The sequence below is a fragment of the Mandrillus leucophaeus genome, unplaced genomic scaffold (genome assembly GCF_000951045.1).
Source record: "Mandrillus leucophaeus isolate KB7577 unplaced genomic scaffold, Mleu.le_1.0 Scaffold687, whole genome shotgun sequence".
NCBI lineage: Eukaryota > Metazoa > Chordata > Mammalia > Primates > Cercopithecidae > Mandrillus > Mandrillus leucophaeus.
In genome coordinates, this window is record NW_012107441.1 from 110,404 (window position 1) to 137,464 (window position 27,061).

Here is a 27,061-nt window from a genome sequence, read left to right on the forward strand (position 1 = left end):
CTTGGAGTGCATCGTTTTGATCTTTCCTGGAGAAAGAAGCTGGTGCAAATGACAAAAACAGTCCTTCTTTGGTGTGGAGGTGAGAATTCCAAGCGGCAAAGTGTTGTCTTCCACCAATATCACTTCCGATCTATAAAGGGGAAATCAGGGAGTTGAGAAACAAAACATTCCTAATGGAATATTCTGTAATAAGAGGTTGGTTGTAAGGAATTCCCCAGAGATGTTCACTGGACCATCTGTATGACAAGAACGATACTTGGTACTTGAAACATGACAGTGTAGAAATAATTGTTTTCTGAAACATTGGTCTCAAAGTTTCCTCAGCATACCCAACACATCACCATTCACTATGACTAGGCTCTCTCCTTAAATCCATTAGAAACCCACTGAAGGGATATAAAAGTGGCCAGAAAAATCCACATTTTAAAAACTTGGAAATTGAATCATTTCACATCTAGGAATGTTTAATGCAGCATGTAGCTGAAGACAGTACTTCTGTGCACACAAAATTACTCTCTCAGCTGATGAAAAAATGAAAGACAAAGAAACTGATTAAATCCCAGTGACTGCCTGGCAAGCTAATTAAATCATACTATGAAGATTACATAAGTAACACCTATTTTTCAGTTCATAACTTTTTTCACTTAATAGAGAAATGAAAAGTGAAAACCCCAAATCTCCTTGGATTTTGACCATCTTATTGCCCTCAAGAGAGCAAGCATGACTTAGAAGATTATTGCAGCTCCAACAAAAGTGTGAATGGCTCAAGTGTAGGTATAGCTATTTCCCGCAATTTCACAACTCAAGTGCTGATTCCCCAGGGTCTGTTTACTATCAACATATTTATGTTGCCAATCAAGAACTCAAGAGTTGCAATTTCATCTCCAAACTGGGTACCTACAGGTCACTGTCCAATTCAGTTTCTCTAGTGCATGTAAGCTGGTTAGTTTTCCAGTACCACAGTCCTTGCTGGGAGCACACAGCTGAACAAACTGAACTCTCCTTCCATATAGTTTGTTTAGGGTAGGTAACTGTGCTGGACCTCCTGTTCAGAGGAGTTATTATTTAACGCATTGTTTTCCCAGGTTTTTCAACAAGATTAATTATTACAGTTATCAGTGACACATGCAAACTTCTTAAAAGGGGCACTGTTTTGCCTCAGAAACATGAAAGAAAAGGAGCACTCTGGAGTACACTTCTCTGGGACACACTGATCCACCCTATTAAGTCATGGAGACCAGCTCCCAACACAGCAATGCCCCAGGCTCCATGCTGCCCAGCACAGACAGTGCCTTATGGAGTATTACATAATCCCCAAAAAAGGGCAATATTTTAGTGACAAAACACTGAGCAACCTGACCTGGCCCTTGAAGGTGTAATGGTAAAATTAATTCCCACTGGTCCCTGAGGATGGGATGGAAAAATCATTTCTGACATTTTCTGTCATGTCACATCTCAAGGGAAAGCAATAAAGTTTCATGTGAGGCTAGGTGCCTTGTCTTTGTTGACCTGTGGGAATAGGGTAAAGATGCAGAAACATGAGAACAATACATGCATATTTGTCTGCTGGTCCATCAAGCACAAGACAGTAGGATTCAGTTTATGCACCTATTAAATTAGCTAATACACCGCTCTCCTAGGATGTTTCCAGTGTTATTCAACAACAGTCAATGTGTTTGTCTCTAGCTTCCATCAGTCCAAATACTGTCCAACATTTGCTGCCAGACAAATCAAATGTGCAACCAGACTATCAGTGTGCTCAAAGTTCCAAGAAGATGTTGGCCTGGTGAACATTCCATTCACAACAATGCATAGCATTTCCATCAATTCAACCACTTCAGGATTACTTTACCTTCAAAGGTCACCCAATGGATTGGGGAGGAAGAAGTCACAAAAAGAAGGGAATAAAGAAACAATGGTCTAAAAATCACTTATAGCACTCAACCTGCTTGAGAGTGGGAGCGTGGCAATTTGCAGAGGCTGCACAGAGCTACACCGTACTGATTCCACTCAAAGTGGTCACAGCAATGCAGGCAGGACACACACAGGTATGGTACTGTCCCGGGATATATGACTAGAAGAACTGTGCAGCGTGCAGAGAGGGAAAGGCGGCCTCTAAACCCTCTCACCATGAGCTGCTTCCCACCTCCTCTCAGCTCTCAGAGTGATGCTCACCAGGTGGTACTGCTGAGGACCTACTGGCATTTGGGCACCGCATACCTCTTGGTCACACCCAACTTTCCGCTGTCACACTGTTGAGGATCAGCCTCTCTGGCACTCTCCATGCTTCATGCCCACAGAAAGATCATCAACAAGACTGAGAAAGCACAAAAATTCTGGAAAAGAACAAACAGAAGCCTCAGATGACTCACCAGATTAAGATCTTATAGTATGTGAATTAACTGACTCCATATAGCACCCGTTAAATTCCTAAATACTTAAAACAGTAATAACCCAGGAAAAAATTATCAAAAATTAGGTGTTACCTCAGCATGTTTCATTGTATTCTTTCTCAGTTGAGGAAGCTGGTAAAAGTGACATATCAGATCTTCATTTCTCATGCTTTTCAACAAGATCAGTTATTACAGTTATCAGTGACAAATACAAACTTCTAAAAAAAGGGCACTGTTAACCTCTGATCTTCATTGGTGTAAAGATTAAAAATCCACGCAACTCTAGTATCACATGGAACCTGCAAACCACAGGGGAAATTAGAGAAGTTGAGAAAGAAATCTTCCACATCGAATGGTTCCTGATAAGAATTTATGAGCAATTATGATACATACTCAATGACAAGGTGTATGTCCAGAAAAAAGTATACTTATTCCACAGAACAGGAGAATGTTTAAAGTCCTTTTCCCAAGACCTGTTCAGGTTAACCCTAAAGTCCACCTACATATCAATTAACAAGGATCTCCCTTAACATGCATAGGAAAATCCACTGATGAAATATGAAGATTAGCTAATAAAATCCACATAACATTCCAAGGACTGGAAATGTAATCATCTCACAACATCTACTTGAATCACTCAAATGTCTAGAATATTGCTTTATGCAGACAGAAAAAAAGGTCATAATTCTTGGGACTGGGTTAGCAAGCAAATTTAAACAAACTCCGAAATATTCTCACGGTTAGAAATCACTCTTTAATTTTCCAGATATTACTTCTACCTAAAAAAATTAATTGATAAGACCCACGCCATCTTTGGAACTGATGATCTAAATGACCTTAGTAAACTGCTCTCACTCAAAAGACTGTCACATCCAAGATAACTGTATGGATGACTCTAAGGTAGGCACAATCATATCTCATGGGGTCTCACTACATATGTGCTGGTTTTCCAGGGTCTATTTACTACCAGTGGATGGATGCTACCAGTAAAGCACCAAAGGAATAGCCGTTTTATTAAAAAATGGGATATTTACAGACAACTGTCCAATTCATTTCCTTCAACATACGCAGGCAGATTAGCTTTCAAATACCCCAGTCCCTATGGGCACTGACCATCCACATCCCTCCATGTTTGCCTGTCCTGTGTGCTGGACCTCAGCACACAGAAGTGCTCTGGTCACTCATTTTTTTCAGATTTCAGTGAGATTCTTTTTTTTTTTTTTTTTTTTTTTTAAAGTCATCGTCAATCCAGGATATGTGGCAGACACTGAGCACACAGCTTTCCATCAGCTTGGGGTACACTGACCCACACTATTCATCCAATTATGGAGACTGGCATCACAGTCAATGACTGGCCAATGGCTCACAAGCATGGCCAGGGTCTCAAAGTCACTGGAGTGTCACGACCTCCTAAGAGGAATGCCAGTATTTTCAGGACAAAATGCTTACCATGGGAGAATTCCTACTGATTCTTGAAGATGAGGTGATAGAAATATTCTCAACACTTTTCTTCATGTCACATCTCAAGAGGACAGAATAAAATATTTCATATGAAACCCAGTTCTTGGTTCATGTAGCTCTGTGAAAACAGTAGAAATATGCGAAGATGGTAAGTATGTATGTCCATTTGTCAAACATGCACAAGAAGGGAGGGTTTGTTATGTATATCAATATCAAATATACTAACATAACTCTACTAGGAGGTTTTTCATATTACTGAAAAGGGAGAACGAAAAAAAAATTGGAAATGAAGGATAATGAAAGCTTTGGATGATTCACCAGATAATTAATGCCTCACCCTGTTATTAACAGATCATTCACAAGACCGATTATCTACTTGACTACAGAAAAATTACAAAATAAGCCATAAAATGTAAATTTATTCAAACTTGGATGTTACCTTTGAAGTACATCCTTTTATTCTGCCCCAGGCAACGGAACAGGTAAGAGTGACAAGATCAGCATTTCTTTGGGATGGCAGTGAGAATTCCATGCAATTCCAAAATCACTTCCGTTCTGCAAGGCACAGGGGACATTACAGGAGTTTTGAAACAAAACCGTCCCAACTGAATGACTCCTGACAACAGTTTGTAATTAATTAGCCATAGTCACTTGACTATCTCCATAACTAAAAAATCTGCTTGTTGCTTGGAACAGGGTGAGTATAGAAAATCAATGTTTCCAAGATTTTGGTCTCAAAGGCCAAAGGCCCCCTGAGTATTACTAATATTAGAATCTCTCTTAAAATATACAAAGACTTAATGAAGGAATATACCTATTAGCCAACAATATCCTCCAAAAATCCCTAGAATTAGAAACTTCATTATTTTACATTAAAATGTTTAATGAAGCATCTAATTTAATCTGTCATCTAATGTTTAGAAAATTGCTCCCTGAGTGACAGGAAAAAGAAAAACAAATGCTGTTCTAATACTTGAGACTGAGTTAGCAAGCAAATTCCAGCAGGTAGTAAGATAATCCCATGAATACAGCCCACTCTTCGATTTTCACGTATTTCTTTTGGTGAAAGAATAAATAACAAGCAAAGACTGACAATTTCTTTCTAATTGACTACATAACATACCTATACATGCTGATCCTCATTAAGAATGCTGTGGCATCTATGCAAATAGTGTGAATGACTCAAGCGCTGGCACAGCTAGTTCTACAATGCTCACTCCTCGGACACTGGTGCCACAGAGCCTGATTACTAGGGGTTTGAATGCTGCCAGCCATGCACTTAAATCATTGTCATGCAATCCGCAAAGATATACAGGCCTCTGTACAATTCATCTATCTGCTCTAACATATGCGGATGGGTTAGTCTTGGTAGCAGTTGCTGACCAAACTGAATGCCCTCCATGTGTTTGCCTGGTATGGTCCCTGTGCTGGACCTCAGCTCACAGAAGTGTCTTGGTCACTCGTTTGGTTCAGATTTCCAAGGTTTCCATTTTTTTTAAAGTCATCATTGATCAAGGCACATTTATAAAAGGGACCTTGAGTCTGAGATATGTGGCAGACACTGAACACACATCTTTCTGTCACCTGGGAACTTGCCAACTCACGTTATTCAATTACAGAGACCAGCATCACAGCCAGTGACCAGCCTCATGGTAGACCAGAACAGCCCGGGTCTCACTGTCATGGGAGTGTCATGACTCCCGAAGAACAATGTCTGTGCTTTCAGGACAAAATGCTTACCAAGATTAGAATTCCCCCGGCCCTTGAGAATGGGAGGGCAGAATTATTTCCATTACTTTCCTTCAAGTCACACCTCAAGTAGAAGGAATAAACTCTTTTACATGAAATCTAGTTCTTCGTCCACATTAACCTTTGAAAATAGAAAAAAAATTATAGAAAAATAAAAAGTGCAAATGTACATTTGCCAACCATGCAAATAGTGTACATATACAACAGGTTTACTATGCACAAGTACATAAAATATACTAAATTATTGCGCTAGTAGGGTATTCTAATGTTATCTGAAAACAGAGGAAGTATAAAAATACTGGACAAAGGACACAGAAACCTCAGATGACTAACCAGATTATTAGGGCCTCACACTGTGTGGATTAACGGACTGCTTGAAAAACCAATTCTAATCTTAATTGCGAAAATAAAATAATAGAACTCATCCAGGACAAATGCACTTACAAAAAATTGCAGTATTACCTCTGAAGTGTATTGTTTTCATTGCTAGGCAAGGAATCTGGTACATGTGACAAAATTAGCAGGTTAGTGGAGCAGCAGTAGGAATTCCATGCAATTCCAGTATTACCTCCAATATGCGAAGCACAGTGAGGAAGTAAAGAAGTTGACAAATGAAACCCTCATAATTAAAAGAGTTTCATTTGTTAACTTTCTTATTTTCGTAATTACTAATGACGGGTTATAGGAAATAAACCATAGATCTTCACTTGCCCACATGGTACGAGAATAAAGATTATGCTCACTCCCTGGAAATGGGTAGTACTAAAGTCAGTTTTCTATGACCAAAGGCCTCCGTTAGCATCACACAATAAAACTAGGATCTCCCTTTAAACATCTATGAAACTCACCAATAAAAAAAATGAATATCAGGCAATGAAATCCACATAAAACTCCATGAATTGAAAATTTAATCATTTTACAATTAGAAATGTTTACTATAGCATCTACTAGAATCCCTCAATCAAATGTCTAAAAAGCTTCTCTTTGAGTGACAGGCAAAATTTAAATTCCAATTTTTGTGATAAGGTCAATAAGGAAATTAAATGTTAGTAATTTAAAATAAGGAAATTAAAATGTTAAGACTTTCCACAAATAGAAAGTGCCATTCAATTTCCATATATTCTTTTATTTAATAGATAAAAGCTACTCTTCAATTTCCAAATATTTCCTTTACTTAACAGATAAATAATATATAAACTCATAATACCTTTTGCACTGTCCACCTAATGAACCTGAGAGACTGACCTCACACACAAGATTATAGCACCTAAAAAAATGTGTAAAAGACTCTAGGGTACGCAAAACTGTTTCCCATCGTCCCCTCTACTCTTGAGTAGTTCTGTTTACTATGAGAGTATGGACACTGCCAGCCAAACACTGAAAGAAATGCCATATAATCCCCAAAGATATATGTACACAAACATATATAAATACATACAAACACATACAGACTTCTGTACAATTCATGTGCTGTAACCTATGTGAGTGGGTTTGTTTTCCAATACCACAGGCCATTTTGGTACCAGCTGCTGACCAAACTGAACTCTCTCCACGTGTTTGCCTGGCATGGTCCCTGTGCTGGACCTCAGTTCACAGAACTGGCACAGAAGTGGTTTGGTCACTCGTTTTGCTCAGATTCCGAGATCCATTTTTAAGTCATCATGATCCAGTCACATTTATAAAAGGGACTTTGAACCTGAGATACGTGGCAGACACTGAGCACACAGCTATCTGTCACCAATGACCCACACTATTCAATCATGGAGACCAGCATCACAGTCAATGACCAGCCATGGCTGACTGGCATAGCCGGAGTCTCACCATCATTGGAGTGTCCTGATTCCCTAAGAAAAAATGTTGTTATTTTCAGGACAAAATGCTTTTTAACATGTGAGAAATTCCCATGGGGACTTGTCAGTGGGAGGCAGAATTATTTCCTATACTTTTCCTTCACGTTTCCACATGGAGAAAAAAAAAAATTCATCCATACGAAGCCCAGTTCTTGGTCCACTTCATTCTGTGGGAAGAGATTATATACATGGGAATGAGAAGTATACATGTTCATTTTTCAAATAAGACAGGAGGCTTTACTATGTAACTATATGTAAAGTATCAGAATTTTATTACACTTATAGGATGTTTCTGATGTTATTTAAAGTTGACGAAAATGTAAAATGTTAAAAAAAACTGAAGGCTCAGATATCTCATAAGAATACTGAATGCCTAATACTATTTGTATTAAGTGACTCCTTGTACATCTAATGAAATTCTCAATTACTTAAAAAAACACAAACCACAAAAATAAATTTACTAAAAGTTGGATGTTACCTCAGGAGAATATTGTTTTGTTGCCTCCCAGATGAGTTAGCTGGTACAAATGACAAAATCAGCGCATCACTGGTTAAAGTCCACGGAATTCTGTGACAACCAATCTACAAAGTACAGGGGCAGTTAGGAAAGTTGTGAAACAACATTTGCCAAATGAAATATTGTTACAAGCAATTATAAGAATTAACTTTAGACATTCATTAGACTGTATGTATGACAAGACTATACTCACTTCTTTGATCAGACTGATACAGATAGAATTTTTTCTATTCTATTCTATTCTGTCTATTCTATACAGATAGAATATTTTCTATCCATGTCAGTGCTTTCTCAGCACACTGACTTCAAATTTATTTATTCTATAGCTAGCACATTTCTTTAAACACAGCGAACACAGTGTGCACTATTGTCAGAGAACCTATGTACATCCTGATATGCAGGAAATCATTTCTAGATTACTCATGATACCGAATACAATGTAAATACTGTGTAAATAGCTGTTACACTGTGTTTTTTAGGGAATAATGACCAAAGAAAAACACTGCACTTGGCTGGGCACAGTGGCTCATGCTTGTAATCCCAGCACTTTGGGAGACCGAGGCAGGCAGATCACTTGAAGTCAGGAGTTTGACACCAGCCCGGCCAACAAAATGAAACCCCATCTCTACTAAAAACACAAAAATTAGCCAGGCATGGTGGTGGGCGCCGGTAATCCCAGCTATTTGGGAGGCTGAGGTAGAAGAATCGCTTGAACCCAGGGGGCAGAGGTTGTAGTGAGCTGAGATCATGCCACTACACTCCAGCCTGGGCGATAGAGTAAAACTCTGTCTCAAAAAAAAAAAAAAAAAAAAAAAGAAAGAAAAAGACTGTACATCTTCAGTACAGATGAAACCATACAATTTTTTGTCAAATATTTTCAATCCATGGTTAGTTGAATCTGAAGATGCAGGCCCCATGGAGAAGGATAGCAAACTATATATGAAATTGTTTGCTAAATTAATAGAAAAAAAAAGAGAAAAACAAAACAACTGGTTCAATCTTAGCAGCTGGGTTGGCAACTGATTAAAATACACTTGGAAGATACCACATGAAATTGCTTCACTTTAAGAAAATGAGAAGTAAAACAAAAGACATTTATGCAGCCAACAAACATGAAAAAAGGCTCATCATCACTGGTCATTAAAGAAATGCGAATCAAAACCACAGTGAGACACCATCTCATGCCAGTTATAATGGTGACCATTAAAAAAGTCACGAAACAACAAATGCTGGAGAGGATGTGGAGAAATAGGAACACTTTTACAGTGTTGTTGGTAGTGTAAATTAGTTCAACCATTGTGGAAGACAGTGTGGTGATTCCTCTAGGATCTAGAAGTGGAAATACCATTTGATTCAGCAATCCCATTACTAAGTATATACCTAAAGGATTATAAATCATGCTACTATAAAGACACATGCACACATATGTTTATTGCGGCACTATTAACAATAGCAAAGACTTGGAACCAACCCAAATGTCCATCAATGATAGACTAGATAAAGAAAATGGGACACATATACACCATGGAATACTATGCAGCCATAAAAAAGGATGAGTTCGTGTCCTTTGCAGGGACATGGATGAAGCTGAAACCATCATTACAGCAAACATGAGAACAGAAAACCAAACACCACATGTTCTCACTCATAAGTGGGAGTTGAACAATGAGAACACATGGACACAGGGAGGGGAACATCACACACCAGGGCCTGTCAGCGGGTCAGGGGCTATGGGAGGGACAGCACTAGGAGAAATACCTAATGTAGATGATAGGTTGATGGGTGTAGCAAACCACCATGGCACATGTATACCAATGTAACAAAACTGCACGTTCTGCACATGTACCCCAAATAATAAATAAATAAATAAATAAATAAATAAATAAGAAGTAAAAACTCATAATATCCTTGGATTCTGACCATCTCATCACCCTCAAAAGGTCAATCAGTAGTTCAGGCAAATGTGGGAACAGACCAAGTATAGGCAGGAACATTTCTCTTGGGTCTCACTGTTCTGCTTCCCAGGCTCTGTTTCTATGGTATATAGATGCCGCCAACCAAACTCTCAGAGTTTCCATTTTACCCTACAATTGAATTTTTATACACAAACGTAAAATTCATTTCCTCCAATAAATGCACTCAAGTGGTTTTCAAATACCCCAGTCCCTGTGGTTACTTCTAACTGACCAACTAGTTGCAATTCCAGGCAACATGTTTGACTGGAGTGGTCTCTGTGCTGGACCTCAGCTCACAGAAGTGGTACAGAAGTGTTTTGGTCACTCATTTTGTTCAGATTTAAATTAGATCAATCTTTAAGTCATCATCGATCCAGGCACATTTTAAAAAGGAACTTTGAGTCTGAGATATGTGACAGATACTGATCACACAGCTTTCTGTCACCCTGGGACATGCTGACCCACACTATTTAATCATGGAGACCAGCATCACTGTCAATGGTCAGCCCCCTGGAGGACTAGCATAGCCAGGGTCCCATGGTCATTGGAGTGTCATGATCTCTTAACAGGATGTCAGTATTTTAAGGACAAAATGTTTACCATGGGAAAATTCTTACTGGTCCCTAAGGACAGGAAGCAGAATTATTCCCATTACTTTCCATCATATTACGACACAAGGAAACAATAAACTTGGCCATATAAAATGTAAAATGCAGTTTTGGTCTGCATCATCTTGTGAGAAGAGATTTTATATATATATACACACACACACACACACACATACACACACATCCATTTTTTAAAATTTGTATAGACGAAAGGTTTCATTATTAATCAGCATAGAAAACATACTAATTTGTAACTCTTAGAAATGTTTTAAATGTTATCCAAAGTACAGAGAAGAAAAAAATCTTAAGGAAAACTGACGCTTCAGATAGCGCATCAGATGAATAATTCCTAACACTGTATTAACCTATTGTTCACAAAACCAAATCACTGACAGTTTTAAAAATAATAAAAATAAATTTACTAAAAATTGGATACTACCTCAGGAGTGTGTTGTTCTGTTTCCTCCCAAATTAGTTAACTGGTACAAATGACAAAATTAGCCCTTCACTGGTTCAGTGGTAAAATTCCATGGAATTGTATCTCACCCAATCTACAAAGTGTAGAGGAAATTAGGGAAGTTATGAAACAAAATTTGCCAAATGGAATATTTAGTTACAAGGGAATATAAGAATTCACACTAGACACTCACTGGACTATCCAATGAATGACAAAATTATTCTTACATCCTTGATCACTATAAAATATAAACTTTGTTTTCCTAAATCTGAGACATTAGTCTCAAAGTTCCCCTGGCATCCCCAATCAAAAGCATTTATTACAATTAGGATATCTCTTCAAACACAATGGAAACCTTTGAGGATATATGAATATAGCCAATGAAATCTATGTAAAAAAGAATTTGAAATATAATCTAAGTTTATTTGAGGCAGCATATAGTTGAATCCAGCACTCAAATAAAAACAATGGTTTGCTTTTTCATAAGAAAAACCAAAATCGAAAAAACAAGTGATACAATCCTAGGGGCTGAATTGGCAAGAACATTAAAATACACTAGAATAGTCTACTTAGAGTACCATTTTTTTTTTAAATTTCCATGTAATTGTTTCACTTAATTGAAAATAAAAAGTAAGGTTGGGCATGGTAGTTCACGCCTGTAATCCCAACACTTTGGGAGGCTGTGGTGGGTGGATCACCCGAGGTCGGGAGTTCGAGACCAGCCTGGCCAATATGGTGAAACTCCATCTCTACTACAAATACAAAAATTAGGCAGGAGTGGTGGCGGGCACCTGTAATCCCAGCTACTCGGGAAGCTGAGGCAGGAGAATCTCATGAACCCAGGAGGTGGAGGTTGCAGTGAGCCGAGACTGTGCCACTGTACTCCAGCCTGGGCAACGGAATGAGACTCCATCTCAAAAAAAGTAAAATCTCATTATCTTTGGATTTGGATGTTGACCCTCTCATTACCCTCAAGAGACTGATCATCAACCAGAAAATTCTGCGAGCTCAGACAAATGTGTGAATGGCTCAAGGGTAGGTGCAATAACGTCCCTTGAGTCTCACTATGTCCTGGTTCCCCAGGGTCTACCAACTGTTTCCATAAATGCTGCCAAGCAAGTACAAAGAGACTTGCTATGTCAAACCACAGTTGGATATTTACAGACCTGAGAACAATTCATTTGCTCTAATATATATGGGTAGGTTAGTTTTCCAATACCCTAGTCCCTGTAAACTCACTCCCTCCTCATGTTTGCCTGGCATGGTCCCAGTGCTGGACCTCAGCTCACAGAAGTGGCACAGAAATGATTTGGTCACTCATTTTGTTCAGATTCCGATGAGATCCATTTTTTTATAGTCATCATCGATCCAGGCACATTTATAAAAGGGACCTTGAGTCTGAGATATGTGGCAGACACTAAGCACATTGGTCACTGGGACACACCGACCCACACTATTCAATCATGGAGACCAAGATCACAGTCAATGACCAGCCCATGGTGGACTAGCATAGCCAGAGTCTCATGGTTACCAGAGTGTTACGATTCCCTAAGAGGAAATGCTGGTATTCTCAGGACAAAAGGCTTACCAATATTAGAGTTCCCACTGGCCCTTGAGGATGGCATTAGTCCCAATACTTTCTTTCCTTCTTGTCTTGCCTCAAAGGAAGAATAGATTCCTCCATATGAAACCCAGTTCTTGGTCTACGCTGTCCTGTTGGAAGAGAGTATGTATATGAATCTGAGAAGCATACATGGACAATTTTTAGCCGTGCATAAGACAGGATGTTTCACTATTAACATATATGGAATACACACTAACTTATAACTCCTGTTGGACATTTCATGTTATTCGAAATAGAGAAAAGAAAAAAATCTTTAAAAAAAAGAGACTGACGCCTCAGCTCATCAGAATATTAATGTCTGAAACTGTCAGTATTAACCAATTCTTTGTGAACCTAAATTCTTGAGTACTTAAAAGAATAAAAATAACTCACAAAAATAAATTCACTAAAAACTGAATGTTACCTTAGAAGTGGTATTGATGTGCTTCTTCACAGCTACATCAGCTGGTACAAATGTCAAAATTAGCACTTCACTGGTTTGGCAATGAAATTCCATGGAATTCTATCTCACCCAATCTACAGAGTACAGGGGAAATTAGGAAAGTTGTGAAACAAAATTTGCTTAATGAACTATTGTGTTATAAGCAGTTATAAGAATTCACATTAGACACTCATTGGACCATCTGTATAACAAGAACAATTATGCACATGTCTTTGATTGAAATTGTATGGAAATAATGTTTTCTAAAACATTTATCCCGAAGTACCTCCAGCACATACCCTTCAAAATCATTTATTACAACTTTTAAATAATACAGTGGTCACACATGGAGGACATATGAAAGTAGACAATGAAATCCATGTGAAAATCCAAGAATTTGAAATACCACTTCTAAAAATGTTTGCTGCAACATGTAGTGGAAACCAGCACTGAACCATGTGTTAAATAGCTTGCTTGGTTGATGGGAAAACAAAAAAGAAACAGCTGTTTCAGTCCTTGTGACTAGGTTGGCAATCAAATGAAAATGTACGATAAGATTTCATATATTTATATCTTATATGATCCAAATATCTTATATTTCATATAAGTTTCATATATTTCATATAATTTATTCTTTAATTTCCATGCGATTATTTCACTTAAAAGGAAATGAGAAGTAAAAACTCATGATGTCTTTGAACGCTGAAAACTCTTTGCCATCAAGCAACAAATCATCAACCAGAATATTCCGAGCGCTCACACAAGCGTCCGAATGGCTTGTGGGTTTGCACAATAATTTCCTGTAAATCCTGTACCTCCTGTGCTGGCTCCCCAGTGTCTGGTTACTGCAGTGCATAGATGCTACCAGCCAAGCACTAGAAGAGTCTCCATCTTTCCCCCAACCACATATTGGTAGGTAACTGTCCAATAATGTCCTCTACTGTATATGAGCCGGTTAGTTTTCTAATTCCACAGGCCGTTTTGGTACCAGTGCTGACCAAACTGAAGGCCCTCCTCGTGTTTGTCTGGCACGGTCCCTGTGCTGGACCTCAGCTCACAGAAGTGGCACAGAAGTGATTTGGTCACTCATTTTGTTCAGATTCCGATGAGATCCATTTTTAAGTCATCATCGATCCAGGCACACTTATAAAAGGGACCTTGAGCCCGAGACATGTGGCAGACACTGAGCACACAGCTCCCACCTTTGGAGGCATGGAGACCAGCATCACAGTCAATGACCAGCCCAGGCTGATGAGCACAGCCAGGGTCACATGGTCACTGCAGTGTCATGATCCCCTAAGAGGAAATGCTGGTATTCTCAGGACAATATGCTTACCAATATCACATTTTGAGGTTTTGATGTCAGATTTTTCCATGATACACTCCATTCTGTCACTTTTGGAGGTTAAAAAAAATAACTTTCATATGGAAATCTGTGCTGGTTCCACAATGAACTACAAGGATAGAGAAAAAGCGAGCAAAGATGTGTAACACAGACATTTACCGTTCAAATGGCCTGGGGATCCCCACGCTGTAGCCCTTCTCACATGCACAGCTTCCGTGTTCCCTACACTGGAGAATCCCCTCCCACACTTCATGAAGCTACTGGCTGGTTGACCCAGGTTATCCTGTATGACTGAGTTGCCTGACCTAGGATGCTCTCTTCATTCCTGTGGTCCAGAGTCTCCTCCCCCTACATAGAGATACCCGGCATCTGGAAGTACAGAAAACCCTTCGCCATCTCAGGAAGTACCAGTAGGCACGAGTTGGAGGACCGGCAACATCAGATAAACTAAGTGATCAAAACAGCGCCCCCTCAGCTCTGATAGCAAGATTGCCTATGAAAACACGGCCTACAAATGTAGGACAGGACATTCAAATTAAACCTAAACAGGGCACACGCCTGCTAAAACAAAACATTTGAATAGATTCAGATTCCCCTAACTTAAAAAGGAAAAAAAAAATGCAGGATAAACTAAAACATTACCCATCTAACAAGAACTGGAAAAATCACAATTAGAAGGAAAATCATATGCAGGATGAGAAAAGACAGTTAACTAATCCAACCTCAAGATTAACCAAATGTTGTGCTTATCTGAAGAAGTTAAAAACAGTTACGGTAAAAATGCTTTGGCAAATAATTATAAAGCTTATTGAAAAAAGTAAAAAAGTAGAAATCTCAGAGAGGTAGTCGTAGTTTTTTTTTTTTTTTTTTTAAAAAGAACCAAGTGAAAAAACAGAACTGAAAATTTCAAAAATAATAGAGTAGTGATTAAGTGAATTTAGAATAGAACTATCAAATTTAGCTAATCTAGACAAGAAAGAAAATACTCTGGAAAAAAAAAAAAAGAACACAGCTTCATAGATCTGTGTGTGACACGGAGACATGAGGTTGAAAATAATTATAATATTCTTCTTTTTTTTTTTTAGACAGAGTCTCTGTTGCCCAGGTTGGAGTGCAGTGACATGATCTTAACTTGCTGCAGCCTCCGCATCCCAGGATCAGGTGATTCTCTTGCCTCAGTCTCCCAAGTAACTGGGACTATAGGCGCACAACACCATGCATGGTTAATTTTTGTATTTTGTATTTTTAGTAGAGACGGGATTTTGCCCTGTTGGCCAGGATGGTCGTGATCTCCTGACCTCATGATCTGCCCACCTCGGCCTCCCAAAGTGCTGGGATTACAGGCGTGAGTCACTGCGCCCAGCCGGCAGTCACAGACTTTAGATTGGAAATTAAATCCCATATCGTGCTCACTGAAACGTGAACACAATGGATAAATCAAACCATCACAAGAGTACATGCGAGACATCTATACTGGTGAAAACAAGAATTTTATCCCCCAAAACACCTGCACACAAAGAAGTATGGTAGGACAGAAGTCCAAGTCTAGATATGAAACATTGCACCCGGAATTATCTGTGGGAGGCAGGGCTGTGCCAATGGCTTACCTACGCCTCTCTGGAAAACACAACCATCCTGGAAATGGAGCATGTCTTCTAGGCTCCATTTTCCGACTCTTTAACAGAACTCATAGAAAAACCTTGACGAGCTACAGGAAAAAAAGCCAACAAACCACGGATAAAGTCAACTAAGTATTATACAAATAATTAGCATAACTGGAAACTGTTCCAGCTTTACAGCACAATCTTTTGGATTATTTCTCCAGAGATTAAAAAAAAAATAAGTGGTTAAATATTTTGTGACTTAAGTGTGAGAGAAAATGACATCACTGAATATAATCACACAAGCACTGACCCCAATTCAAGGTAACACCTATCACTGACATGCACATTTGGTCCCTTACCAAAAGAAGAAGAGGCTATGTTGCAAACCATGTTGGTGTATCTTCTAAAGCCAGAAGAGGCAAAAAATCATGAAGATATATTAGAACACCAACAGTACAGGAAAATGACAAGTCTTCTTTCTATGCAACTCCATACTCTCTTACATATGCGATCTGTATCTGCACTGGAAGCATATCAAATCGAAGTCCACATTTAAACAGAAAAGGTATATGCACAAACAAAAATGAAACGGAGTATTTCTTGTAGGATCCTCCTGGTTTCACTGCTTTTTCTCTTATTCTGACCAGTGGCCGAGTATAGCTGTGCAACTTAGAAGAGTAATGACAAATAGGAAGAGACATGCACTCCTCCGCCACTGTGTTAGTTATTGATGTGGTGGGTAAAATGGAAAACGGAGGGTCTCTGCAGAGAGATGCTTAGGGAGCCCACAGCCACAGTCCTCCAAACTGGGGAGTCTTCTGTGGCTGCAGAAGCAGCAACTCCAAGTACCTGCTGAAGTCAGAAATGGAGGAAAAAAGAGGAAAAAAAAAAAGGAAAATCAGGCAGAGCCACTTTCCTCAAACTGGCAGGGGCTCCAGGTGGCCTGTGGCAGCAGCAGTGGCCAAAATCAGTCAGACTCCACCTGGCAAGGCGAAGGGGCAACAGAAGTAGGAGACACGGTGAGGAGCACAGGCCAGGCCAGGCACACGGGGCTCATACAGGCAGATAGCGTGCTTCACTTGCTTGTGCAGGCGTTCACCTTGGAGGGCCAAAAAAGGGCCTTTCAGGTTCTCCCTAATGGATATATGCACACCCTACTACTTACTATGGTTTATGGCCAGAAGCCTGGCCATCTTGGGTGATATGCCTAGCAATCACTGGGAACATTATGTGGATAATATTCCACATATGGAATTCCACAAATTTAAGTCTTCTGAAGAAACTGACTTCCTCTAAGGGATGAGGGAATGCAGAGCTAGGACAAGTCAAACCTGGCCATGCAGAGACAGGCTACCCGCTAACTCTTCCTGTGCCACAGGCACATTCACCCGCTCCTGCATACAGTATGTGTGCCACCCTGCCCTCACAGAGAGGAACCCTTCACACAAGGAATCTCCTGTGCACAGGAGGCCGCACTCCCCTGCGACTCCCTTTGCCCAAAGGGGACCCCATCCTAAGGCTGGACAAACCCTTCAATGTAACCTTCGTCAACAAATGGAAGTGTTCCCTCTCTATCTACCCTCTGTTGGAGCAATATGCCAGACCTCAGTTCAATGAGGATGACAGTATAGAGTTTTCACTCATTTTGTTCAGCTTTCAAAGGAATGCATGTATAAAGGTCATCATTGATCCATGCACAGTCTTTGTACCTACAAAGATGGAATATCAAAAGGTTTTGGAAAATGGACATTTACCATCCTGAGGGGTCCACCAGCTTCTGAAGAAGCCCATGCCACATGTGCCGCACGTGCTCAGGGGCTCCCCACCATCTCCAGGAATCCCCCAAGACAAACATCATCCATCGTAGCCTGTGGCCTTCTTCCATGCCAGACCACCTAGGAATTAGAGGCAAAACAGGTGTGCTTGAGAAAGGCAAGCAGGTACACAGGTCTCAAGGGCCATGCCATTCATTCCGTTGTGGTGCATCCTGTACCTACTTCCCACAGGCTACTACGGAAGGAACCAGAGGCGCTATAATTTGTGGGTGTGGTCCGGTTTAGTAACACCTAAATTTTGCTGACAGCCATGAGTGACAAGATACAAACATCCATTGCTTCACACAGTTAAAAATAACTACAAACCTTTGTAGGTTTGCAATGCTTGTAACTAAGGTCTGGTATTCCAAGAACCATTGCCAGTGATCAAGGAACGTATTTCAAAGGCTCACTAATCCAAGATGGGGCAGAAAAGTAGACTATGACCTGACAATTTCATCTGTGCTACAAACCACAATCTGTTTTCTGCTAGAAAGCAGAATTTATAGAAAAGAAAATGGTGTGTTAAAGAAACAAATTAAAACTCTCGAGAGAAATCCTTGCACTTAAAACCTGAATGATGGTTTCATGGAAGCTCTGCATGGCAGGAATGAGGGCCCCTGTGTAAGGGAAAAGTTGGCCTGTGAATGTCTGCTGGACATAAAGGGTCCAATGGGAGCCTTGCAGATAAGGAAAATTATCCAACACTGCCTTGATATTGGACACAGGTCCACATGGGATACCCTAATTTTGTCACACAACCCCTGGGCAGTGAATTCTGCAATAAGATTTAGGAAGAAAACTGCCTTTGACCTTAGGCAGGAGATCAACACTGCCCCAAACCTGACCCCTAACGTACTTCTTGTTAAAGAGCCCCAAGAGAAGTGTCCACAATGACCAGACAGTGTCCCCAAAACAGTGGAAACTCCAGTAGCACTAGGATAGCAGAATGGCCCAGACTTAGCACTGCAGGGAGTACTAGTACAACCACAAGGACACGAAATATCAAAAAAAAAGACCTTCTGAAAAAGTTTCTGGATCACTGAGATTATTGCAGAAAGAAGAGATTGACACCAGACTTAATAGGTAGGAGAGAATAGGGCCACTTACATACACCAATATATTTTGGTTTTGCTGCTGTTCACTTGAGCTACCATCCACACTGCTGTTATATCACCACACTTAATGCTGGGATAACCACAACATTTTTTTTTTTCTGATATTGACCCGACATACTCCAATAAAATGTTCCCTGGAGAAAAACATGTGACGGGGGACGGAACAAAGACTGCCAGGAAACAAAAGCAATCTGCGGAAAGGCCCTCCCATGTAGACATCAGATCATATTCCATTCCCAGCACCCCAAAGCCAACATGGCATTTGTGATGTGCAGTACACACTCGCAAACGTGGCTGACCATCCCCGTCTTAGGGTACCAAGTCAATACATGCATGGCGCCTTCTCATCCCCACCTGGAGTAACCATCGCTGGCCGTGGGATTCAGTTTCTCCGGAGGACATACAAATCACTCATGGAGCCAATCCACAGGATATTCTCCAGAAAGAGAGTAAGCACCACTGACCTCTTCACAACTGACTTCCACTGCTGCTACAAAAACACCACGGGCACTAAAAAGTCCTCAGCCACGAGAAAAATGAGCCAAAGAACAGCAAGGGTGTGGCCTTGGGCTCTTCCCAACCACAAGGAGCTATCTACCTCTGGGGGACAAGGGAACCCAGAGCCAGCACTCAAGGACAAACCTGGCCACACAGTGGCGGGTTACCGGCTAACTCTTCTGTGCCACCTGCACATTCCCCTAGTCCTGCAGACAGTGTGTATGCTGCCCCAGCCTCACAGAGAGAAGGCCTTCACACAACGAATCTCCTCGGCACAGGAGCGCCTACTGCCCCATGACTCCCTATGATCCAAAGCGGACCCCATCCTAAGCCTGGATGGATGGCTTAGTGCTACCTGCATCAACAAATGGAAGTTGTCCTTCTCTCCAGCCCCAGCTGGAGCCATGTGCTGGACCTCAGTTTGATGAGGACGACGGTATAGAGTTTTCACTCATTTTGTTCAGCTTTCCAAGGAATGCATGTATTGAGGTCATCATCGATCCATGCACAGTCTTTATCCCTACAAAGAAGGAACATCAGGGGCTTCTGGAAAATGGACATTTACCAACCTGTGGGATCCACCAGCACCAAAGGAGACCAGATTCCACTTGTCAAGGGGCTCCCTGCCATCTCAATGGATCTTCCAAGATGAAGACTGTCCCTCGTAGCCACTGGCCTTACTTCCATTGCCACAACTCCTGGGAAGTGCAGAGGAAAAACAGGTGTTCTTCAGAACGGCAGGCAGGCACACATGTCAAAAGGGCCAGGCCATTCAATTCACTGTGGTGTATCCCATATGTACTTCCCACAGGCTACTGCCCTTTTGGGATGGGTGTATGGGTCTACCCAGGAACGAAGATATCAGGCATGTGTTAATTTTGAAGGCACTATCAAGCTACAGAGCCCTAAGTGTAAGAACTCACTCAAAACCACTCATTTGGCACCATTGACTCAAAAGCCCTCCTCTTGGTCATCAGAGAAGACAAACGCCACAGGGCTACTTAAATGAAGAGGGTTTCGGGGAAAAACTCTTCCAGTACAAAAGGCAATTTTCCTTCGGTCTTGAAGACTTTTCACCCTGGGCTACTTCAACACTTTTCAGATTGAGAAAAACGTTCAATAACAACTTAACCGCTACCTCAGCGTCTTCCTCACAGGTGCAGCTCAGGGATCCAGAGGAGCACCAGACACACTGACTCCCACAGGGCTTCTAAGGCACTGTGGCTGAGAACACCACACATTTTAAGGCACTTTCCTATGAACATGGCCGCACAGTCTAAAACCTATGCATCACTGCCTGTGGACACTAGCCCTGTCCTACAACAAGATGACTATTTCACAAAGAAGACTGCTGGGAAGCATGAGGAGAAATTAGAAAATAACCTAACATCACGAGCCACTATGGTAACTAAGCACAGAGACCTTCCTGGACCACCAAGGAGTAGAGATCTCCAGGATGCGGGAAGTCACACTCTTACAATCAGGCACGATGACTGCACTGAGGTGCCTGAGCGGTTCAGAGGCAAAGTATGCACAACCTAGGATGGGTAGAAACCCTGGGCCAATATAAGCTCAAATGCCTAATGGAGACAAGCATCTCACACAGGGTCCTGAACACAGACCAAGTCAGTCTGAGGAGTTGCAGAAGCACATGGACCTGCAATCACATTCCTGTCCCAGCACCCTGAGGTCACCATGAAATGAAACGTGGGCACCCTACAATGTCTGAAAGAGGCCCACAGTCATCACTCCACGACCCACATGGAATGCTGTCCAGTAAATGCACATGCAGACCTCTCCCCTTCCCACTGCCAAGACCCTTCAGGGGCGATGGGACTGGTTTCCTCCTAGGGACATACAAGTTCAACATAGATACCCGCTCTGGGCTCCTCTGCAGAAAGCAAATCAGCATCGCCATCCTCCTGAGGACTGCCTGCCCCCACTGCTACCCAAACACCATGGGAACTCCCACGTCTCCAAATGAGTATGAAAGTGAACCAAAGAAGTGCCCAGGAACAACACTGTGCTGTCTGCCCATGCAGAAGCCACTGTCTTCCTTGGGGGAGTGCAGGAGCCAAGGAGTATGAATCAAGGACACACACAGCCACACAGAGGGAAGTGCTTCAACCAAGCTGTCTCTCAGCCACAGAAGTCCAAAATGCCCAGCTACTCCACTTCACCCAAAGACAACCCCATCCCAAGTGTTGACACAGCCCGTGTCAACAAATGAATGTTGTCCCTCTCTCTAGCCCCTGATGGAGCAGTGTGCTGGACCTCAGTTCGACGAGGATGACGGTATAGAGTTTTCACTCATTTTGTTCAGCTTTCCAAGGAATGTGTATATGGAAGTCATCATCGATCCAGTCTTTGCCCCTGCAAATGAGGAAAATCAGCACGCTTTAGGAAGGAATCACTTACATTCAGGAGGGTTCCATCAGCCTCCGAAGGAGCCCACACTCCATGTGGCCCCGGACTTCTGCCATCTCGCAGGATCACATGAGATGACAATCATTCCTTGCTAACATGAGCCTGCTTTTTACACGAACACCACTGGGGAGGTGCAGAGAAAACACGGATGTGCATCAGAAAGGCAGGCATGTGCACAGGTTCCAAGGGCCATGTCATCCAGCCCGCTGCGATACATTTGCTGTCCGCCTGTCTCTGGCCTCACCTGTTCATAAACACAGAAATGCATGGACACAGGGACGCTCGTCTGGGGGTCAGGTGCCTTCAGAGCACATCATCCCACTAAAGAGCATGTTTAGCATCCTTCTCAATATCGTTGCTTCAATACCTACAATGATGCTCACAAAGCCTTGGGGCCCTCGACCCTTAATGAGAAAGGCTTTCACCTATATCTATATTGGGTTTAAGATAAGCCAGAGGCTCCTCGAGTATCAGAACCAATGAGCGGGAGCTCACTTGTTCATGCAATGTACATGTCCCCCAAAGACACAGGATACAACATGGGCACAGAGGCTATGCCTGGTGACCAAAACTCTAATGTCCTCAACCAAGGACAAAGTTAGCCAACAAATGACAAAGATGCGGCCTTGTATTCTCCTCCCAACCAGACAGATTGTCTTCTTTCAGGGGACCTGAGAACTCAGAACAAGGACTCAAGAACAAATTGGCAATCAGAGGTGGGCTGCCAGCTAACTCTTGCTAGGCCACATGGACATTCACTTAGTCCTACAGACAATGTATGTGTTACCCACGCTCACTGACAAAGTCCTTCAAACAAGAAATTTCCTGTGTGTGGGAGCCACCACTCTCCTGTGACCCCATTCAACCATAAAAGACCCCATGTTAAGGCTAAACAGACCCCTTGGTATAACCCTTATCAAAAAATGGATGTTTTTTGGCCCTCTCTGTCTAGTCCCTGTTGGAGTAATGTGCTGGACCTCAGTTCGACGAGGATGACGGTATAGAGTTTTCACTCATTTTGTTCAGCTTTCCAAGGAATGTATACATGGAAGTCATCATCGATCCAAGCACAGGTTTCATCCCTACAAATAAAGAAACTCAAGAGTGCTTTGGGACGGAATCACTTACATTAAGGAAGGTTTCAACAGCCTCTGAAGGAGTCCACACCATGTGTGTCCAGGGGCTTCCTGCCATCTCCAAGGATCATACGAGGTGACAATTATTCCTCATGATACGAGACTGCCTTGACTCCAACACCACCTGCGAAGTGCAGAGGAAACACAGGCGTGCTTCAGAAAGGCAGACAGGTGCACAGGTCACAGGGCCGTGTTATCCAATGTCCTGGGGTACATCTGCTATCTGCCTTTATGTGGCCTCCCTTGTTCATGGACGCAAAATGCACGGATGTGGGGACGCTCATCTCGGGGCTGGAGGCCCCTGCAGTGCACCATGCTGCTAAAGAGCACTGACATTGACCATACCTCTCAACATCACTGCTTCAATGCCTGCCATGCCACTCACAAAAGCTTTGGGACCATAAACCCCTAAGGAGGAAGGCTTTAACCTCTATCGGGTTTACGAGAAGCCAGAGGTTCCTCGGGTATCAGAACCAGCTTGGAGTAGGAGCTCACCTGTTCGTGCGAAACACATGTCCCCAAATCACATCGGATATAACACAGGCACACAGGCACATAGGCTATGCCCAGTGACCAAAACTCTAATGTCCTCAACCAAGGACAAACTTAGCCAACAAATGACAAAGATGCGGCCTTGTACCCTCCTCCCAACTAGACAGATCTGTTTCTTCCAGGGGACCTGAGAACCCAGAACAAGGACTCAAGACCAAACTGGCAACCAGAGTAGGCTGCCAGCTAACTCTTGCTAGGCCACATGGACATTCATCCAGTCCTACAGACAATGCATGCGTTACCCACCCTCACTGACGAAGTCCTTCAAACAAGAAATTTCCTCTGCGTGGGAGCCACCACTCTCCTATGACCCCACTCACCCATAAAAGACCCCATCCTAAGCCTGAACAGACCCCTTGGTATAACCCAAGTCAACAAACGGATGTTGGCCCTCTCTGTCTAGTCCCTGTTGGAGTAATGTGCTGGACCTCAGTTCGACGACTGTCTCTTATACACATCTAGATGTGTATAAGAGACAGGGTTTCAACAGCCTCTGAAGGAGTCCACACCATGTGTGTCCAGGGGCTTCCTGCCATCTCCAAGGATCATATGAGATGACAATCATTCCTCATGATACGAGCCTGCCTTGACGCCAACACCATCTGCGAAGTGCAGAGGAAACACAGGCGTGCTTCAGAAAGGCAGACAGGTGCACAGGTCACAGGGCCATGTTATCCAATGTCCTGGGATGCATCTGCTATCTGCCTTTCTCTGGCCTCCCTTGTTCATGGACGCAAAATGCACGGATGTGGGGATGCTCATCTCGGGGCCGGAGGCTCCTGCAGTGCACCATGCTGCTAAAGAGCACTGACATTGACCATACCTCTCAACATCATTGCTTCAATGCCTGCCATGCCACTCACAAAAGCTTTGGGACCATGAACCCCTAAGGAGGAAGGCTTTAACCTCTATCGGGTTTACGAGAAGCCAGAGGCTCCTCGGGTATCAGAACCAGCTTGAAGCAGGAGCTCACCTGTTCGTGCGAAATACATGTCCCCAAATCACATAGGATATAACACAGGCACACAGGCTATGCCCGGTGACCAAAACTCTAATGTCCTCAACCAAGGACAAAGTTAGCCAACAAATGCAAAGATGCGGCCTTGTACCCTCCCCACAACTAGACAGATCTGTTTTCCTCCAGGGGACCTGAGAACCCAGAACAAGGACTCAGAACAAATTGGCAACCAGAGGTGGGCTACCAGCTAACTCTTGATAGGCCACATGGACGTTCACCCAGTCTTGCAGACAATGCATGTGTTACCCACGCTCACTGACAAAGTCCTTCAAACAGGAAATTTCCTGTGTGTGGGAGCCACCACTCTCCTGTGACCCCATTCACCCATAAAAGACCCCATCCTAAGGCTAAACAGACCCCTTGATATAACCCATGTCAACAAACGGATGTTGGCCCTCTCTGTCTAGTCCCTGTTGGAGTAATGTGCTGGACCTCAGTTCGACGAGGATGACGGTATAGAGTTTTCACTCATTTTGTTCAGCTTTCCAAGGAATGTATACATGGAAGTCATCATCGATCCAAGCACAGGTTTCATCCCTGCAAATGAAGAAACTCAGAGTGCTTTGGGACGGAATCACTTACATTAAGGAAGGTTTCAACAGCCTCTGAAGGAGTCCACACCATGTGTGTCCAGGGGCTTCCTGCCATCTCCAAGGATCATACGAGATGACAATCATTCCTCATGATACAAGCCTGCCTTTTGCCAACGCCACCTGCGAAGTGCAGAGGAAACACAGGCGTGCTTCAGAAAAGCAGACAGGTGCACAGGTCACGGGGCCATGTTATCCAGTGCCCTGTGATACATCTGCTATTTGCCTGTCTCTGGCCTCCCCTGTTCACGGACGCAGAAATGCATGGACACGGCGATGGTCATCTCGGGGCTGGAGGCCCTCGGGGCGCACCATCCCGCTACAGAGCACTGATGTTGAGCATACCTCTCAACATCATTGCTTCAATGCCTGCCATGCCACTCACAAAAGCTTTGGGACCATGAACCCCTAAGGAGGAAGGCTTTAACCTCTATCGGGTTTAGTTGAAGCCAGAGGCCCCATGGGTATCAGAACCAGCTTGGAGCAGGAGCTCACCTGTTCGTGCGAAATACATGTCCCCAAATCACATGGGATATAACACAGGCAACACAGGCACATAGGCTATGCCCGGTGACCAAAACTCTAATGTCCTCAACCAAGGACAAAGTTAGCCAACAAATGACAAAGATGCGGCCTTGTACCCTCCTCCCGACTAGACAGATCTTCCCGGGGATCTGAGAACCCAGAACAAAGACTCAAGACCAAACTGGCAACCAGAGTAGGCTGCCAGCTAACTCTAGATAGGCCACATGGACATTCATCCAGTCCTACAGACAATGCATGTGTTACCCACGCTCACTGACAAAGTCCTTCAAACAAGAAATTTCCTCTGCGTGAGAGCCACCACTCCTGTGACCCCACTCACCCATAAAAGACCCCATCCTAAGCCTGAACAGACCCCTTGGTATAACCCATGTCAACAAACGGATGTTGGCCCTGTCTGTCTAGTTCCTGCTGGATTAATGTGCTGGACCTCAGTTCGACGAGGATGACGGTATAGAGTTTTCACTCATTTTGTTCAGCTTTCCAAGGAATGTATACATGGAAGTCATCATCGATCCAAGCACAGGTTTCATCCCTGCAAATGAAGAAACTCAAGAGTGCTTTGGGATGGAATCACTTACATTAAGGAAGGTTTCAACAGCCTCTGAAGGAGTCCACACCATGTGTGTCCAGGGGCTTCCTGCCATCTCCAAGGATCATACGAGATGACAATCATTCCTCATGATACGAGCCTGCCTTTTATGCCAACGCCACCTGCAAAATGCAGAGGAAACACAGGCGTGCTTCAGAAAAGCAGACAGGTGCACAGGTCACAGGGCCATGTTATCCAGTGTCCTGGGGTACATCTGCTATCTGCCATCTGCCTTTCTCTGGCCTCCCTTGTTTATGGACGCAAAATGCACGGATGTGGGGACGCTCATCTCGGGGCTGGAGGCCCCTGCAGTGCACCATGCTGCTAAAGAGCACTGACATTGACCATACCTCTCAACATCACTGCTTCAATGCCTGCCACGCCACTCACAAAAGCTTTGGGACCATGAACCCCTAAGGAGGAAGGCTTTAACCTCTATCGGGTTTAGGAGAAGCCAGAGGCCCCTTGGGTATCAGAACCAGCTTGGAGCAGGAGCTCACCTGTTCGTGCGAAATACATGTCCCCAAATCACATCGGATATAACACAGGCACACAGGCTATGCCCGGTGACCAAAACTCTAATGTCCTCAACCAAGGACAAACTTAGCCAACAAATGACAAAGATGCATTCTTGTACCCTCCTCCCAACCAGACAGATCTGCTTCTTCCAGGGGACCTGAGAACCCAGAACAAGGACTCAAGACCAAACTGGCAACCAGAGTAGGCTGCCAGCTAACTCTAGATAGGCCACATGGACATTCATCCAGTCCTACAGACAATGCATGTGTT

At 42.8% G+C, this 27,061-nt stretch overlaps 1 long non-coding RNA gene and 1 pseudogene across 2 annotated transcripts; one reads left to right on the plus strand and one right to left on the minus strand.

Annotated features, from left to right (window-relative positions):
• Positions 1–26,283, minus strand: LOC105555467. The gene is made up of 17 exons (XR_001008476.1): positions 26,262–26,283; positions 21,833–22,085; positions 19,984–20,112; positions 17,739–17,879; positions 15,888–16,088; positions 14,372–14,489; positions 13,018–13,130; positions 12,579–12,703; positions 10,973–11,084; positions 7,932–8,035; positions 5,595–5,724; positions 4,294–4,409; positions 3,843–3,972; positions 2,787–2,892; positions 2,487–2,692; positions 2,176–2,336; positions 1–130 (listed from the first exon to the last, which is right to left on the minus strand). It is a non-coding gene; the product is annotated as an uncharacterized LOC105555467 (long non-coding RNA).
• Positions 19,330–19,744, plus strand: LOC105555466 (annotated as a pseudogene). Its single transcript, XR_001008475.1, has one exon. The product of XR_001008475.1 is annotated as a putative uncharacterized protein C15orf49 (transcript).
• Positions 26,284–27,061: the final 778 nt, after the last annotated feature.